We start from the raw sequence: 15,948 nt of genomic DNA, 5'->3' as shown, positions 1-15,948 counted from the left end.
GGGGGGCGGCATTTGACTCCGGTGGAGCTCCCGCCGGCATGCCTGCGGCAGGTCCACCGGAGCCCGGGACGAGCGGACCTGCCGCAGGCATGACTGCGGCGGGTCCCGTCTTCCCGCGGCTCCGGTTGAGCTCCCGCAGGCATGACTGCGGCAGGTCCGCTCGTCCCGGGCTCCGGTGGACCTGCCGCAGGCATGCCGGCAGGAGCTCAACCGGAGCTGCGGGAAGAGGGGACCCGCCGCGGGACCGGGGAAGGGCGGCGCAGCGCTCCGTGCTGCTTGGGGCAGCCCGATTTCTAGAGCCGCCCCTGCCCAAGATCCTTCCTCCCGCTCACTGCTCTCCGTCCCCTCCCCACCCTCACTCACCCTTACGGTCTTTACAAAGTGGCAAGGCAGAGCCCTCCCATTTTTAAAAGTCCTGGGGTGTTGTTCCCCCCTGTTCAGGCCCCCCTGGGGCCCTGCACTTCACACAGCTCTCCCTGATTTCAGCTGTTAGTGAGGGAACCTCACTGCTAGCGCAGACTGGGCAGTTCCTTGCATGAGAGACACTGTCCCAAAGCAGGACTAATGCGTAGAGCTGGTTATCATTGACTTCAGATCTGTTGGTCTGCAGCAAGACTCTCCATTGAGTCTTAATCAGCTCTGTTATTACACAGGGAAGAACAAAAGGGTCAAATGGGGCCTGGAACCCTTAAGAAGAATCCACCCCACCGAGTACAACACTTGTCGCCACCTGCTCTCAGCCCCACTGACAATGTTTTGGGGGTCACTCCTTGCCTGTATCAACCTAGGGGTTTTAGAGAGTTGCAGCAGGTGCTCCAGTGGCGCAATTGGTTAGCGCACAGTACTTATAGGGCAGTGCTGAGAGGAGTTATGCTGAGGTTGTGAGTTCAAACCTCACCTGGAGCACTGGTTTTCATTAACCAAGTGGCATCACCCCCTCATTTTCCCCTGCATAATGTAGACTTCCAGCCCTGGGGACACTGAGGAGGGGAGCTGTCAAAAATTCCCCCTTCATTTATTACCTCCTCTCCAGGGTGCAGATGAGAATCTACCATCCTTTCTCCCCCACCAGCCCCTGTGCCAGGATCCCTCAAGCAGAGCCTGGAGTCCTGCCCATCCTTGACCCCTGAGCCTGGAGGGAGAGGAGCAAGGAGCCATTGTTACAGGCCTTTCCCTTCCCCTGCCCACTTCCCTGGCTCTTGTCACGCAGGCAGCAAGCAGCAAAAGACCAGAAGTCGGAAGCGCAGACAAAGGGATGTTTACTGGGGTTAGTTTCCAAGCAGGCAGATTCCGAAGCCCTTCACACCAGTCGGGCTTATCTCTATAGACCGACAGTCTGTTCCCCAGTGTCCCCTTTCCCAGCTCTGACACCACAGAGCGTTTACCCCACATCCCTACAGACAATTCTTTCCTGGGTGTCTGGCTGCTGAGTCCTGCCCACATGCTAAGGGTTTAGCTGATCGCCATACTTGGGGTCGGGAAGGAATTTTCCTCCAGGGCAGGTTGGCAGAGACCCTGAGGGGTTTCACCTTCCTCTGCAGCATGGGGCACGGGTCACTTGCTGGAGGATTCTCTGACCTTGAAGTTTTTAAACAACGAGTTGAGGACTTCGCTAGCTCAGACATAGGCCAGGGGTTTGTTACAGGAGTGGGTGGGTGAGAGTCTGTGGCCTGCATTGTGCAGGAGGTCAGACTAGACGATCACAATGGTGCCTTCTGACCTTAAAGTCGATGAGTCTATGAGCTCTGACACTGCAGAGTGTTTACCCCACATCCCCCTTCCCAGCTGTGACACCGCAGAGCCTTGTCTGTGTCCCTGTTCCCTATTCCCATCCCCCCGTTAGCATGATTCCAATTTCCTCTTCCACTTCCTGTCTGACCCCAGTTTATACAGTAATATTCTCAGCTAGACCTTAACCAGTCATTGTAACTAACCAATTCTAACCTATTGTAACAGAATTCTCTAACCAATTACATCCCACTCCCCTAATTAACTTACACCCAGCAAAATTAATTCTGCAGCAGACAGAAACAATTAGCGAACCAGACAGATTGACAATAGAAAAGTGGGGGCCAGAAAGCTAAACCCTACAGAAATGAGGGTTTCACAACCACAACCATTGAGAAGGGATTTCTTGCCAGACCGGATGCTCCCTTAAGATCTGTTTCGTTATCTGGTGGTGATGGGCACTATCGGGACAGGATCGTCTTCCTAACAGCCCAACCCCACCTTAGTTCAGTGTGACGGGTTTGGGAGGTGAGGATGGGACCGTTCGCTTCCCAGCTTATGGCTGCCCCTGCTGCTTAGCCAAAGGCCTTCGCCTACAAACAAGGCTCAGACTCTCCGAGGAAGAGAAGGCCCAGACACAGGCAGACTGGGATTTTGGGTCTTTCTTTTATAGCCCTGTCACTAGCTAAGTGATAAAAATACACCTGAGTTCTTAAAGTCTAGGCCTGTACAGGCAGCCTGAATATCTCTAGTCTAACAGCCATTGGTCCCTGTGGAAAAATGATCTATTCAGGGTTGTCCCTAGACATTTTGGTGCCCTACACAGCACCCCCGTCCCTCAGCCCGAGCTGGCAGAGCGGAGCAGGCTGGGGCCAGGTCACTCCACTTCCCGCTGCCCGGTAATTGCAGGGCAGGCCCGACCCCACACTCACGGGGCGGCGGGAAGTGGAGTGATCCGGCCCCAGCCTGCTGCACTCTGCTCCCAGCCTTGGAACTTGGTGGAGTGGGGGAAATGCCCCCCCAGCACTCACCAGTGGTGCGGCTGGGAGAGAGTGGAGCAGAGCAGGCTGGGGCCAGGTCGTTCCACTTCCCACTGCCCGGTGAGTGCCGGGTGCACCTGATCCCTCCTGCCGTCCACCGGGATGTAGCTCAGGGGAAGGGGCGGAGTGGGGGGGGATGGGGTGGAGCAGGGGTGGGAAGAGGGGGGTGGGGGCAGACCAGGTGTGGGGGCTGTGGGGAAGAGGTGGAGCAGGGGCAGGGGCAGCTTTCCTGGCCGGCTCAGCCAGCCGGGGGATCGGGTTCCCCGCTGGAGCAGTACGCAGCTGCGCAGGGCACCGGGAAATTTGGGGCAATTTGGTGCCTCCACATCCCTTAACCAGGCAGCGTCCCTGTGGTGTGGGCTGTCTGCATAGGCCCTTTCTCAATCTTTCTCACCCTCTTGTCTCCAGTCTCCTGTGTCTCTGCTTTCTAAGCACAGACTCACTCTGGCTGTTCAGAGGAGGGGAGGACCATGCCTATGCGTGGCCAGCAGACAGCGACAAAGACCCCCCAGCAAGCCTGCTCCCTGCCACGCCAAACACCCACTGAAGGCCACCCACAGACCAGCATGCGGGGCGGCTGCTGATGCTCTGTGGCCAACACCAGAAGACGGTAGGAAAGCAGGGCCAGCCCCCCCGGTGGGGCCTCTTACCGTTCCCACTCCAGGTGCTCACTTTGGCAGTGGGGCAGGAGATTTTACCCCGAGAGGCTTTTCCCCAGCTGGCGAGAAGCAGAGAAACACCCAGGCTCCCAAGGGGCTATGTAGCAACCCCCCTCCAGCACAGGGACAGGTGCACACTTGGAAGAGGGAAACTGCTCCACACTGTAGCCCGGGCAGCCGCCCAGTTTCTTTGGCAAGTCAGGAATGGCAAAGGCGAGACTGGAAGTACCTGGGGCTCATGCCCCAGCCTTTCTGACGCCCACCCCCCAACTCCTTCCCGGGGCTCTAGCTGAAGCCAGAGCATTGGCCTGAGTGACCAAAAAGAGGTTCTAGCCCTGAAGGGTGCAGGACGTTCAGCCCAAAGGTAAAACTGCACAAGCACAAAGGGACTTGAACTCTCAACTGCCTGATTTAAAATCAGACACCTTATCCATTAGGCCACGTGGTCACACTAGGAAATGCTCTCCAAGTACTTCTTTAGAGAAGACGGACACTGTGTTTCTCAGACAGGTCATCTACTGAGGGGGGTTGAGACTCTCTGGGCACAGAAGTCAAGTTCCCTGCGAGATGTGAGACTTAATTCTATGGAGCCAGGTGCAGGGCTTTGGCAGGGAGGCTCAGGCATGGGGGACTGGGGTGCAGCGGATGGACCGGCTGTCTAGGTGCGGAGATTTAGTTGCACTGAGGCACAGGAGGGAGGAGGAATCCCGCTGATGGTCAGTGGCTGTGCAGAAAAAAGGGTGTTGATTCCCCCATCCTAAATGGACTGGTTGGCTTGACTCTTCTCTCTGCTGCAGAGCATGGTGGGGACTGCAGCTCACCCCTCGTGGGGCAGGAGAGCACAGATGCAAGGTGCTGGGCTCAAATGCACCTGGAGGGCAGCTCCGGTGGGGTGGGGCAGGGCCTGTGGTTTACGTTCTGCGTTGCCTGGTGCTGGGCCATTGCACAATCCCCAGCCACGCCGCACAGCGCACCCCGAGAGGGGGCAGGGGGCCAAGCAGATGATCCAGCATGAGGGGGAGAGGATGTGTGGTTGGGGGAAAAAAGGCCTGTGGCTGCACTGGGGGAGTGCAGAGCAGGGGTGACACCCCAGAAACCTGCAGCAAAGGGATGGACAGGTGGGGTGGGTGGATAGAAATGGCAGTGAGCCTAAAAGGGGAGTGGGGGTCAGTGGTCAGAACAGGGAGGGGGCTGGGTGCTAGGACCTCTGGATTCTATTCCTGGCTCTGGGAGCAGAGGTGGGTCTAGAGGTGGGAGCAGGGGGACTGGGAGCATCTTCCTAATTCACAGGGTAGTTCTCGTCCCAGCTCGTGCGAGGGCGGGAAGCGCCACCAGCCCCATTTCCTGGACGGGAGAAGAGAGGCTGAGTGATGTGCCCAAGGACACTCGGGAAGTCTGTGGCAGAGCACAGCATGTTTCTCCCCCTCCCCCGCCGGGGTCTGGCCTGTTAGTGGGTGGTGCAGGGGCGGGGTCTCAGGAGAAGGAGCAGTGGGAGGGCGGGGTCTCAGGGCAATGTGAGGGCGGGGTCTCGGGTGAATGGGTGGTGCAGGGGCGGGGTCATAGGGGCAGTGTGGGGGCAGGGACTCAGGGGGAAATGGGCAGTGTGGCACTGGGGACTTGGGGGAAGAGGCGCTGTGAGGGCAGGGTCTCGGGGCAAAGGGGAAGCATGTGGGTGGGGTCTCGGGGCAAGGGGCAATGCAGGGGCAGGGATTAGAGGGAACAGGTGCTGCAGGGGTGGGGTCTAGCGGGAATGTGAGGGCAGGGTCCCAGGTGAATGGGCGGTGCAGGCGCAGGGTCCCAGGGGGAAGGGGCAGGGTCCCAGGGGGAAGGGGCTGTGCAGGGCGGGGTCCCAGGGGAAGGGGCGGTGCAGGGGTCTCAGGGGAAGGGTGGTGCAGGCATGTGGTTCCAGGGGAAGGGGCGGTGCAGGGCGGGGTCTCGAGGAGACAGGGAAGCTCAAGGGTGGGAACTCGGGGGAAGGGGCCATGTGGGGGTGGGTCCTTGGGGAAAGGGTGCAGGGGAGGGGTGTATTGGGGGGGCAATGTGGGAGTGGGGAGTCGGGGGAAGGGGCAGAGTGAGGGTGGGGTGCTGGGGAAAAGGGGCAATGCGAGGGTGGTGCCTTGGAGGAAGGGACGGGGCGGGCAGGACTTCAGGGAAAGGGGCAGGGATTAGGGGAACAGGCGATGTGAGGGGGACCTCGGGGTTAGGGGCAGCGTGAGGGCAGGACCTCGGGGGTGGGGGCAGGTCTTTGGGGAAAGGGCAGAGTGAGGGGGCAGGAGCAGGGCTTTGGGGGCGGGGTGGGGGCAGGACCTCAGGGGAAGGGGGGGCAGGGGCAGGGCTTTGGGGAAAGGGGTTTGGCAGGGGCAGGGCTTTGGGGAAGGGCACAGCAGGGGGGCAGGGCTTTGGGGAAGGGTGGAGCGAGGGGGCGGGGCAGGGCTTTGGGCTTTGACCTGCTCTCCAGCTGAGCCACCACTGAAAATTGAAAAACAAAACAGTAGAACCATACAAGGCTTCAAAGCCCACCAGGCCCAACCCCCCTTCTAATACAGCAGAAAAGCCGCACTTCTCCTGACTAGGTAGGGACGTCCTATGGCCCCACAGGAAGTGGAAGGCCATCGTGTTCGGTCTCAGCAGCATTCGTGGAGCAGGGGGAAACACATGGCTGAGGAAATTCCCCACAGATGGGTCTTGAGCATCACAACCTTGTAGGTAATGACAAGGTCCACTTACGCCACCGGCTGAGCCATTCCTCACAGGCCAGCAACCATTTCTCCCAGTTCGCGTTCCCCACCTCAACCCCAACCGAATGCTAGAAGGCCCAGCCATCAACCTGCCCACTCTTGCAGCCCTCCCCTTCCGCCCTGACTGATAGGGGGAGTATTGAGCCTCCCTCCCTTAGGCCCTTCAGCATCCCTGGGGAAAGACAACACCGCCCAAGTGACTTTGGGCCAGTAGGTGAACCAACAGGGCTGCCTGCTAGGCCAGGCTGCAGCCCAGCTTCAGGACTCACAGGAAATGGAGCTTGCATCCCTACCTACAGGACTCCAGGCATGGCCAGGCTTCTGGATCAAACATCCCCTCTTGTGCTCAAGTCACAACAGCTAGCGGGTGAAAGACAGGCTTTCATGGCATTGGAGAGAGCAAGATAGAGCCTTGGAAGACCCAGCAGGGTTTGTGGCACAGGAATTGTCCTCAGATCCCACCAAGACTTCAGCTCAGATTGCAGGATTCAAAGTCCCGAGTGCTGCCCTTACACCATGGGACCAATAGGGAACCCCCAGACCTCTGCTGAGCTCTGGTGTGTATGACCCTGTGCGGGCAGCCCTGCCTTTGCTCACCAGGTTGTCATGCAGCAGTTTGCTGCACCTCCCAGAGGCCTTTCTTAATCCAGACTGTGAAAGGCCAGTGGGCATGTGAGGAAGTTTTCCCTTCAGTCCCAGGCAGTACATGGCCCTTCCTAGTGAAAGGTGAATTCCTGGGGGAAAAAAGTGATTCAAATAACATCCTGGAGAGATGCCTTCATCAGTTCTGGGGGAAATATCCAACAGGGAGAGGTTACTTTTCACCTGACCAGGGAGTTGAACCCTGGACCCTCAGATTAAAAGTCTGATGCGCTACCAACTGAGCTAGTCAGGCTCATGTTTCAAAGAAGCAAATTCCATGCAGAAGAGAAACTAATCAAGAAAATGAGAGCAGGAAATAGTACAGAAAACCTGCTACTCTGGCTCTCTTAGCAGTCCTAGCCCCAGCCTGCTCCTCCATCCAGTGCCCTGAGGCCTTATTCTTTTTTTAGTTAAATAACAAATCCAGGAGAAAACACAGTTATACAAAGCAAAACAAAATCACAAACAGAAATGTCATTGGAAATACAAAAATAAAAAAGGAAAATGCAAACCACATCACTTTATCATGTCTGGGCCATTCCTGTATCGAGAGCACCCGCTAAGGTCCCTGTGTGCTTACGAGAAACCTGGAGGAACTCATACCACAGCCTGAACATGAAACTCAACTGCTCCCAAGTGCCGCAGTAAAACCCTTTCCCTGCTGTGACGTTGCACTCCATAGGATTTTATGAATATATGCTAATGAGTGTGAATATGATGTAACTGGAACATGCTTCATGCAAAAGGTCTCTTGTGCAGTATCATTACAAAGCTTATTATCTACTGTGTGTGTTCATCCTATTTGTATGACTCGATCATTCTTGTATCTGAAACTAGAAATATGAACTATAACTCTGAGGTCCTGTTGTAATGATGCAAAGTGTGGGCCATTAATAGTGGTTTGGACTCTTGATGGCTCCCATTAACCAGGACAATTGACTGGAGATGGCTCTGTCCTGCACCATCTGTGAGTCAGGCCAGGAAGAATGAAGGCTTGGGGGTCTCACAGGACATGTGACCATGTTACCTGGTACAGGAATCCATCTTAAACCTGGGGCTTTTCCCCAGGAGAGAGACAAAAGATTCCTGCCTTGTACCAAAGCTGTATAAGGGGGTGGAACTGAACAAAGGTGGCTGCAGTCATGAGACATCCCCTAGCTACCACCTGAGCTTGAACAAGGGCTATACCAGGTGAAAAGGTTGGTCCCAGACAAGTGTAACCCTTCTGCCCCTCTGAGCTGGCAGCAACAAGGGCCGGGTTCAGTATCCAGGGGTTCCGTTTCAATAACACAATGCAAAACTGGCTCAAGCCCCCACCCAGTGACCTGGGACAATTACCCCCCCCCCCCCCCCGGGCGCCTCTAGGAGGCAATACTTCCCCACTCGCAAGCACAGAGTCCGAGTGTAGCAAAATCCTTTTAATAAAGGAGGGAAACAATGCGGCATCACATTGGAGAGCTACCACCTGAGCTGGAACAAGGGCTATACCAGGTGAAAAGGTTGGTCCCAGACAAGTGTAACCCTTCTGCCCCTCTGAGCTGGCAGCAACAAGGGCCGGGTTCAGTATCCAGGGGTTCCGTTTCAATAACACAATGCAAAACTGGCTCAAGCCCCCACCCAGTGACCTGGGACAATTACCCCCCCCCCGGGTGCCTCTAGGAGGCAATACTTCCCCACTCGCAAGCACAGAGTCCGAGTGTAGCAAAATCCTTTTAAAAAAGGAGGGAAACAATGCGGCATCACATTGGAGAGACACCACAACCAGGACTATACACAAACCATAAGCAAAAAAACCCACCTCCAAGTACATTTGGCACTGTCCTTTCCCCCTTAGAGTCTTAAGTCCAATCACCCCAAAGTCCAACAACCCAAGAGTCTCTGTCTCTGGTCAGTGCCACCCCAGAGTTCAAAAGTTTATCTGCAGAGTTTTAACCCCCCCCCCCCCAGCCTGGGTGGAAATGGGGGGGGGTGCACACACAGGGTGTTAAAGGACACCTTACGTGGGCCAGGACCGACTGCCCCACTTCTCCGTGGAGTTCTGCTGCAGCCTTCACCACGACTGGCTCCACTCCACCAGCTGTGCTGCTCCTCCAGCCAACCCGTGAACCGCATCAGCCGTCCCCGCGAACCGCTCCACACTGCTCACTGTTCCACGGGCTGCGCCAATGTGCTGCAGACTGCTCCGCTCTGCCAGCTGCTTAGCGATCAATCTTCAGGCTCCCCTACTCAGTTATCTCAGCTCAGTAAGCTTAGCTCTTTTAGTGATTTCAGCTCTTAGTGGTTTCAACTTGTAGTAGAGGAGCACCAGTGCCACCTTGGCCCAACGTGAATTCAGGTCAGCAGCCTCCAGATGGACTCCTAAAGGATTCAAAATTAGCTCTGCTCTTTAACAGTGGAGAAAGGAGAATGTGCAATTGGTGTTCCAGGCCCTTAAAAGGGGCCCATACCATTAGGCACACACACCAGTTCCCAGCCTCTCTCCCTTCACTGGGTTTTGTAACCCATATCCCTTGTCTAGCAAGTACTATTTAATGTAGGTTGAGTCATTTCTGTCATAAAGCAGTCTCATAGTTCCTCATTCACATAATTAAGGTAACAGCACTTTTTTTTCCTTCCTGCCCCAATAACAAAGAAATTGGGGATTCCACAGTGTGAAAATAACCATCCCATGCTGCTGTGTGTTATGCTAAGTGGAGTGGGTTTACCAATGCAAATGCACATTCCTAAAATTCCTTTGCCCACTCCTCATAATGTACCACCAGATGTCAGGGTAGATCTCATCCTGACTCTGCTTACACAAGAAATAAGTCTAGTCTGCAAAAGAAGCTTATTGGAAGATCTCTGAGGGTGAGATTTGATCTGTATTGAGTTTTGTACTGTATTAGGCTTAGACTTGCATGTTTTTGGTTTATTTTGCTCTATGGAGAATACAAACTGCACAGAGAAGGAAAAGTTAATGCCTTGGAAAAGCCTCTGTGTGTTAGATGGGTGGGAGGGTGTCTAAAAACCACTTTCCTCTACTTTCTTTTCTCTGAATTCCTTTAGAAAATCCAAAGCAGGAAACAGAACTATTTCTTTCTCTGAGGCTTGAGCTTTGAGACTTTCAAATTATGAGACTGACATGCTGCCAGCTGTGCTAAGAAGGCCCAGTGAAATGTTTAGGCTCAGTGCATATAGGATCCTCCTACAGCAGTGACTGGGGCAGGGAAGGAGCCAGGGGTGTGCTGGAAAAAGCAGGGAGCTCTGCTGCCCACAGACCTGTCCTGGCGGCTTTCACAGGAGCAAAGAAATCAATTCTCCCTGCCAGTGAATAATGTACTGGAGCTAATGGCAGCACAGGGGGGATGTTTCCAAGTTGTACACCCACTGCCACATGTTAAAACTCAATCTCCTTTCCCTATGCATTAGGCAAAGCAAGCTGGGGAAACTACATGGATAATGAACACCAGCGCTTCAGACAAGGCTTGAACTCATAACCCCAGCAGTAGCCCCCTTTATACCAACCAATTGCACCACTGCAGGTGCTTTTTAGAGCACCCTGGGAAGCAGGCAGTTATCAGTCTCTGGGGTTCACACCTTTGCCTGGTAATTGAAAGGCTGATGCATCAAACCTAACTCAAGATGCGGCTTTTCAGTGATGAGACTCCAGGACATTTTAACAGGAAGAAAATCTCCTCGATTCTGATTTAGTCCCATTTGACTCCTGCCCCTCTTCTCCCCCCGCCTCCCCGCCCTGCCCCACCCGTTTTCTTTCCTTCCCCACTGGGGCTGTGCAGAGAGGAGCCCCAGTCAGTCTCTGTCACAGAGAGTCTGTATCCCATCAAGGGAGGGAGGGGTCGCTCCAAAACACTGATAATGGGGAGGGGAGGGGTGTCTGTGATTAGGAGGAGAAAGGATGGAGAACTAACAGTGGGGCCCAGAGAGATTCCCCCAGATTGGAGAGATCCCCTGCTGCCCCCTATCAGCCAGCTGTGGGAAGAACAACTTGGGATTGCTTGGGGAAGCCACCTTTAAAAACACAAGTGTAACATGCTAGTTACATTTTAATAAGACCAAAGCCTCCTCAAACCCACGGTCACAATCACTGCAATGATTTTGGCTTGATATTTTACCGGCCACAGACACAAAGTGAGTCAAATTACAGTTTCCGTTCGGAGTCAGTGCACACACAAGAATCCGGAGGCTTTTAATTCCTTAGGTTCTGCTGCCATTTCATTTCTGTCCTGTTCCAAGATTTATTGTTGTGCAAAGCAACGTTAGGCCCTTGGGAGTGTCCCCCCTGGTCCTGCCTGCTGTCCCGGTCAAGTTAAAAGAGCCGGAGGACCCCTGCCACCACCACCACCAGCACAAGAGGGCTAAGGTGGTTTCCTGCCCACCCTCGCTCCATGTGGCACGCCACTCCCGGAAGCGGCTGGCACATCCCTGCGGCCCCTGGGGTGGGGGGTGGGGTCTCCATGTGCTGCCCCCACCCCGAGAGCCAACTCTGCCAACTGTGGCAATGGGAGCTTCAGGGGTGGAGTCTGCGGGCAGCCATGCTCAGAGACGCCCCCTGCCCTCCCACTTAGGGGCTGCTGCCAGAGGGGGGTGCGGGTTGCTTTTGGGAGATGCCCGAGGTAAAGGTTGCACCCCTCACCCTCTCCTGCACACCCAACCCAGACCCCACACCTGCACCCAAACTCTCTCCAAGACCCTGCCCCCCACGCACCCTGCTGCAGCACAATCCCCTGACTGAGATCAGACCCTGCACCCAAACTCTCTCCTAGAGCCCAATCCCTCTCCCTCCCTCTCCCAAACTCCCCCCCAGAGCCTTACACAGCTGTGGGGTGGGACAGGACTTAGTCCCATTCTGGGAACGACCAAAAATTATACAAACCTGCCTCCCGTGTCCAGCCCAACCTTCTGCTGACGCACCTCAGCCCACACCCGTGCGGGGTTTGAAGCTTCCATTGCTTAAATTCCAGGACACTGAGGGATTTCAGCTCCCCTTTGCCCACAGGGAACCTTCACCCCACTCCCAGCCAGGTTCTTGTCCATGGGATCACTGTAGGGGGGCTGGGTCCCACTGGGTCTTTTCTCTCTCTGTGACAGGCCAGGGTGCAGTAACTGGGGCATCTGAGCACCCAGGACCTTCTGTGGGGCTGCCATTCCCCTTCCCCTTCTGTGGTCTCATCAGTCATTGACTCCAGCCTTTTTTCTATCCATCGTCAGCACCATCCCAAGCCAGCTGCACTCGCCTCAAAAAGACAAAGAGTCCTGTGGCACCTTACAGAGTAACAGACATATTGGAGCATAAGCTTTCTTGGGTGAATCCCCACTTTGTCAGATGAATGTCATGGAAATTTGCAGGGGCAGGTATCAATATGCAGGTAAGAATCAGTCTAGAGATAAGGAGGTTAGTTCAATCAGGGAGGATGAGGCCCTCTTCTAGCAGCTGAGGTGCGAACACCAAGGGAGGAGAAATTGCTTTTGTAGTTGGCTAGCCAGGCACAGAATTCCCACTGCATTCATCTGACGAAGTGGGGATTCACCCATGAAAGCTTATGCTCCTGTACGTCTGTTAGTCTATAAGGTGCCACAGGACTCTGTCGCTTTTTACAGATCCAGAATAACACAGCTACCCCTGTGATACTCAAAAAGACAGTGTCCCCTGGTGGGTGTAAATCACTGACCTCTCTCCTCTCTGAGCACTGACTGCCCCTGTGTTTCCTTGCCTCTCAGTCTGTGCAGATGGGACCTTTCCCTCCAGTGCTGGAGGATTCGCCCTTCTCATCTACCCTTGTCCCAAGCAGCACAGCGGGTGGGAATCTTACATGCACTGAGGTGACTTAGGAGCAGAAACTGCCCCAGACCTTCCATGCAATTGACACTTGCCCCTCACTGAGCAGGACTGAAACTCCTGCAGGAGACTGCTGGGCCACATCCCCTCCGGGCATGAGCAAAGTAGCAGGGTGAAAAGAAGAACCTGGAGATGCTGGGGATTGAACTCTAGACCTCACACATGCAAAGAATGTGCTCTACTGCTGAGCTACATCCCCAGCTGGGCTGGAGGTTACACTCAGAGCTGTCCTATTCCCAGAGCATCCAGTGGCCTAAGAGCAGCCTGGGGGACACATTCCCTGCTCTGAGGGCCAAACCTGCTGTCCTGGAGGCTGCTGGTTCTTAGGGTCACTGAGAACTGATAGAACTCCACTCATCTGGGATTTAACAAATTGTCTTTCATGGAGCAGGGCCAGATCCAGTGTTTTTGGCACCCCAAGTGGAAAAAAAAAATAAAAAAGCTGCAATCAACTGCAGCTCTACCTCTGCGGCTTTTGGCCTCAAGCCCTTCCCTCTGAGAGGGACCAATTGCTGCTGAAGCCTCCCCTTTCCATTGACCACCCCAGAGATCTGCTTGCTGTGCTGGTGCCTGGAGCCCGCCCTGCCATGGAGACACTGGGAAGATGGGGGGAATCAGGAAAATACCAGGGATTTGTTTATGTTGTAAGTGAAGAGTAATTGAAGCAGTTTTGGTTTAAAGTCACTTTTCCCTGGCTGGGAATTGAACCCAGGCCATAGCAGCGAAAGTGCCAAATCCTAGCCACTAGACCACCAGGGAGGGGCTGCTTTTCTTCTCACTTATGTGACACTTTCTTAGGCTACTTTCTATCCAATTTCTGAAGCGGCTCCATTGTCCATTCCCTGAGGGGCTAAGAGCAGAAAGTGCAGGAATCCCTGTACCCATGGTCACAACCTGAGACCAACCCAAGCCACTGAAACAAACTCAAATGATGCTTCCTCCAGCAGGATCACAGAGCAACACAAAGAAACCCCATCAGGAACAATCCTCCTCTGCCTTCATTTACCCCATTGCAACCCTCTCAGCAGCCGACTCTTGTGGGAAGGACAGTGAGCCGATAGGAGCTGGGATTTAACAAATTATCTTCCATGGAGCAGGGCCAGTTCCAGTGTTTTTGCCACCCCAAGTGGGAAAAAAAAATAAAAAAGCTGCAATCAAGGGCAGCTCTACCTCTGCTGCTTTTGGCGGCAAGTTGCTTCCCTCCTAGAGGGACTGAGAGGGCTGAATTGCCGCTGAAGCCTCCCCTTTCCATTGGCCGCCCCAGGGACCTGCTTGCTATGCTGGTGCCAGCCCTGCCACAGAGACACTAGGAAGATGGGGGAATTAGGAAAATACCATTCATTTGTTTATATTGCAAGTGAAGAATAACTGAAGTATTTTTGGTTTAAAGTCACTTTTGCCTGACTGGGAATTGAACCCAGGCTTTGGCAGTGAAAATGCCAAATCCCAACCACTAGACCACCAGGTAGCTAATGATGTTGTTTTTCCTCTCACTTATGCTACACTTTCTTAGGCTACTTTCTATCCAACTTCTGAAGCTGCTCCATTGTCCACTCCCTGAGAGGCTAAGAGCAGAGAGTGCAGGAACCCCTGTGCTCAGGGTCACAACCTCAGCCCAACCCAAGGCACTGAAACAAACTCAAATGATGCTTCCTCCAGCAGGATCACAGAGCAACACAAAGAAAATCCATGAGGAACAATCGTCCTGTGCCTTCATTTACCCCATCACAACCCTCTCAGCAGCCGACTCTTGTGGGAAGGACAGTGAGCCGATAGGAGCTCTGGCACAGAGACCAAGGGAGGGGTGTTGCACCCCCTCAGTGTGAGCTGATCACATTCTGACTCCGGAGGAGGAGGGAAAAGCGATGTTCACATGATGGGGCCAGTATGTACCACAACATGGTTCTTTTATGTGGGATGACTCTGAACATTGACTGATCTCCACTCCCTTGGATTTGAAGAGATGTTTAGTTGTGCACCTAGGAGGCTGAAGCAATTTTATGGATGGTGACACTAGGATTGAAGGGTTATTTAATGTTGTAGAAATTGTTAAAAACACTTAGTTTAAACTGGAACTGCCTGTTATTAAAGGCTGGTTTCCCCACGTCAGTTCCATAAGCTCTGCTAGAAACACCCTGGCTTCTCTCCTGCCTCGGTGGGAACTGGAGGGAATCGTCCCCTGCTGCCCTTGGCTCCAGGCTGGTTTTCCTGGGGAGGGGACGTGGAATTGATTTGTTTGCTGTTGAGAAGGGAGCCGGGCCAGTTCTCAGGGAACGAGAACTCCCAGCATCTTCCCAGCCCAGCCCAGGCTGCTGCCTTGTCCCAGCCTCTGTTCCCCTGGTGGCCCCACGCGTTTGACTCTAGAGGAGGCCGGGAGCAGCAGCTGAGGCAGAGGACAGCCTGGGCCGGGCAGATAAGAAGGAGTTTAGCAAGCAAAAAAGGTAAAATGGCAGTGGAGTATCACCTTGGACTCGACGGCATTTCTCCATTGGTCTGTCTGCTTTGGGGCAGGGACAATAACACGTCCTGCTGCATTCGTTATTTCAAAGGGCAGCTTAGGATTTTCATTCTCACACACGGTGCACAAAGCAGGACTCAACCTTTGCCGTAAACTAAATGAGCTGCCCACAGATTCTGGCAGCCACAATGAGCATTTGGGTGAGAGCTCAGACCTGCCCCTGTCCCAGGGGGAGACGGGTCATCAGTGTGGGGACGGTACCACTGACCTATCAGTTCTTAACTCCCAAACGTTCAGTAACTCTATTATCAGTGCCTGTGAGTGTTATTTAAACCATAAGGAAAACCACACTGGGCCAGACCAAAGGCCCATCTAGCTCTGAACCTTGTCTTCTGACAGTAGCCAATAGCAGGTGTCCCAACAACCAGTCAACAAGGCACCACTGGGAGTTGAACCCAGGATCTCCTGTTTACAAAACAGATGCTTTAGCCAGCTAAGCCATGGTGCCTGTGGGTGCCTAAAACACAGTGTCTGCCCACACCTGACTCCCTGCCATCGCCACCAGGGCCTGACAAGCTTTGTTTGTCTTTGGATTCTGCAAAGCAGAGGAGCAGGTGACGTTTTCCTTGCAAGCTGTGTGTGTGTGTGTGTGTGTGTGTGTGTCTGTGTGTGAGTGAATCTTTGGCCAGGTCTGCACTACAAAGTTGTTTCAGCAGAATTATATTGCTCAGGTGTGTGAAAAACACACAACGCTCTCTCGGTCGGTAGCTTGTGGCTGGTGCACACACTGCAATGCCACGTCTGGCGACAAAACTGCCCTGTTTTGCTGACAAAATAAAACGACTTC

At 54.1% G+C, this 15,948-nt stretch overlaps 3 non-coding genes across 3 annotated transcripts; 1 reads left to right on the top strand and 2 right to left on the bottom strand.

Annotated features, from left to right (window-relative positions):
* The first annotated feature begins 812 nt into the window (after positions 1-812).
* On the top strand, positions 813-906 carry TRNAI-UAU. Its single transcript has 2 exons — positions 813-850; positions 871-906. It is a non-coding gene; the product is annotated as a tRNA-Ile (tRNA).
* Positions 907-13,330: 12,424 nt separating this feature from the next.
* Positions 13,331-13,402, bottom strand: TRNAE-UUC. The gene has a single exon. It is a non-coding gene; the product is annotated as a tRNA-Glu (tRNA).
* A 2,133-nt stretch (positions 13,403-15,535) lies between these two features.
* TRNAT-UGU lies at positions 15,536-15,609 on the bottom strand. The gene has a single exon. It is a non-coding gene; the product is annotated as a tRNA-Thr (tRNA).
* Positions 15,610-15,948: the final 339 nt, after the last annotated feature.

This window comes from Mauremys reevesii, linkage group 23, assembly GCF_016161935.1.
Source record: "Mauremys reevesii isolate NIE-2019 linkage group 23, ASM1616193v1, whole genome shotgun sequence".
Lineage (NCBI taxonomy): Eukaryota > Metazoa > Chordata > Testudines > Geoemydidae > Mauremys > Mauremys reevesii.
This window is presented reverse-complemented; position numbering and strand designations above follow the sequence as displayed.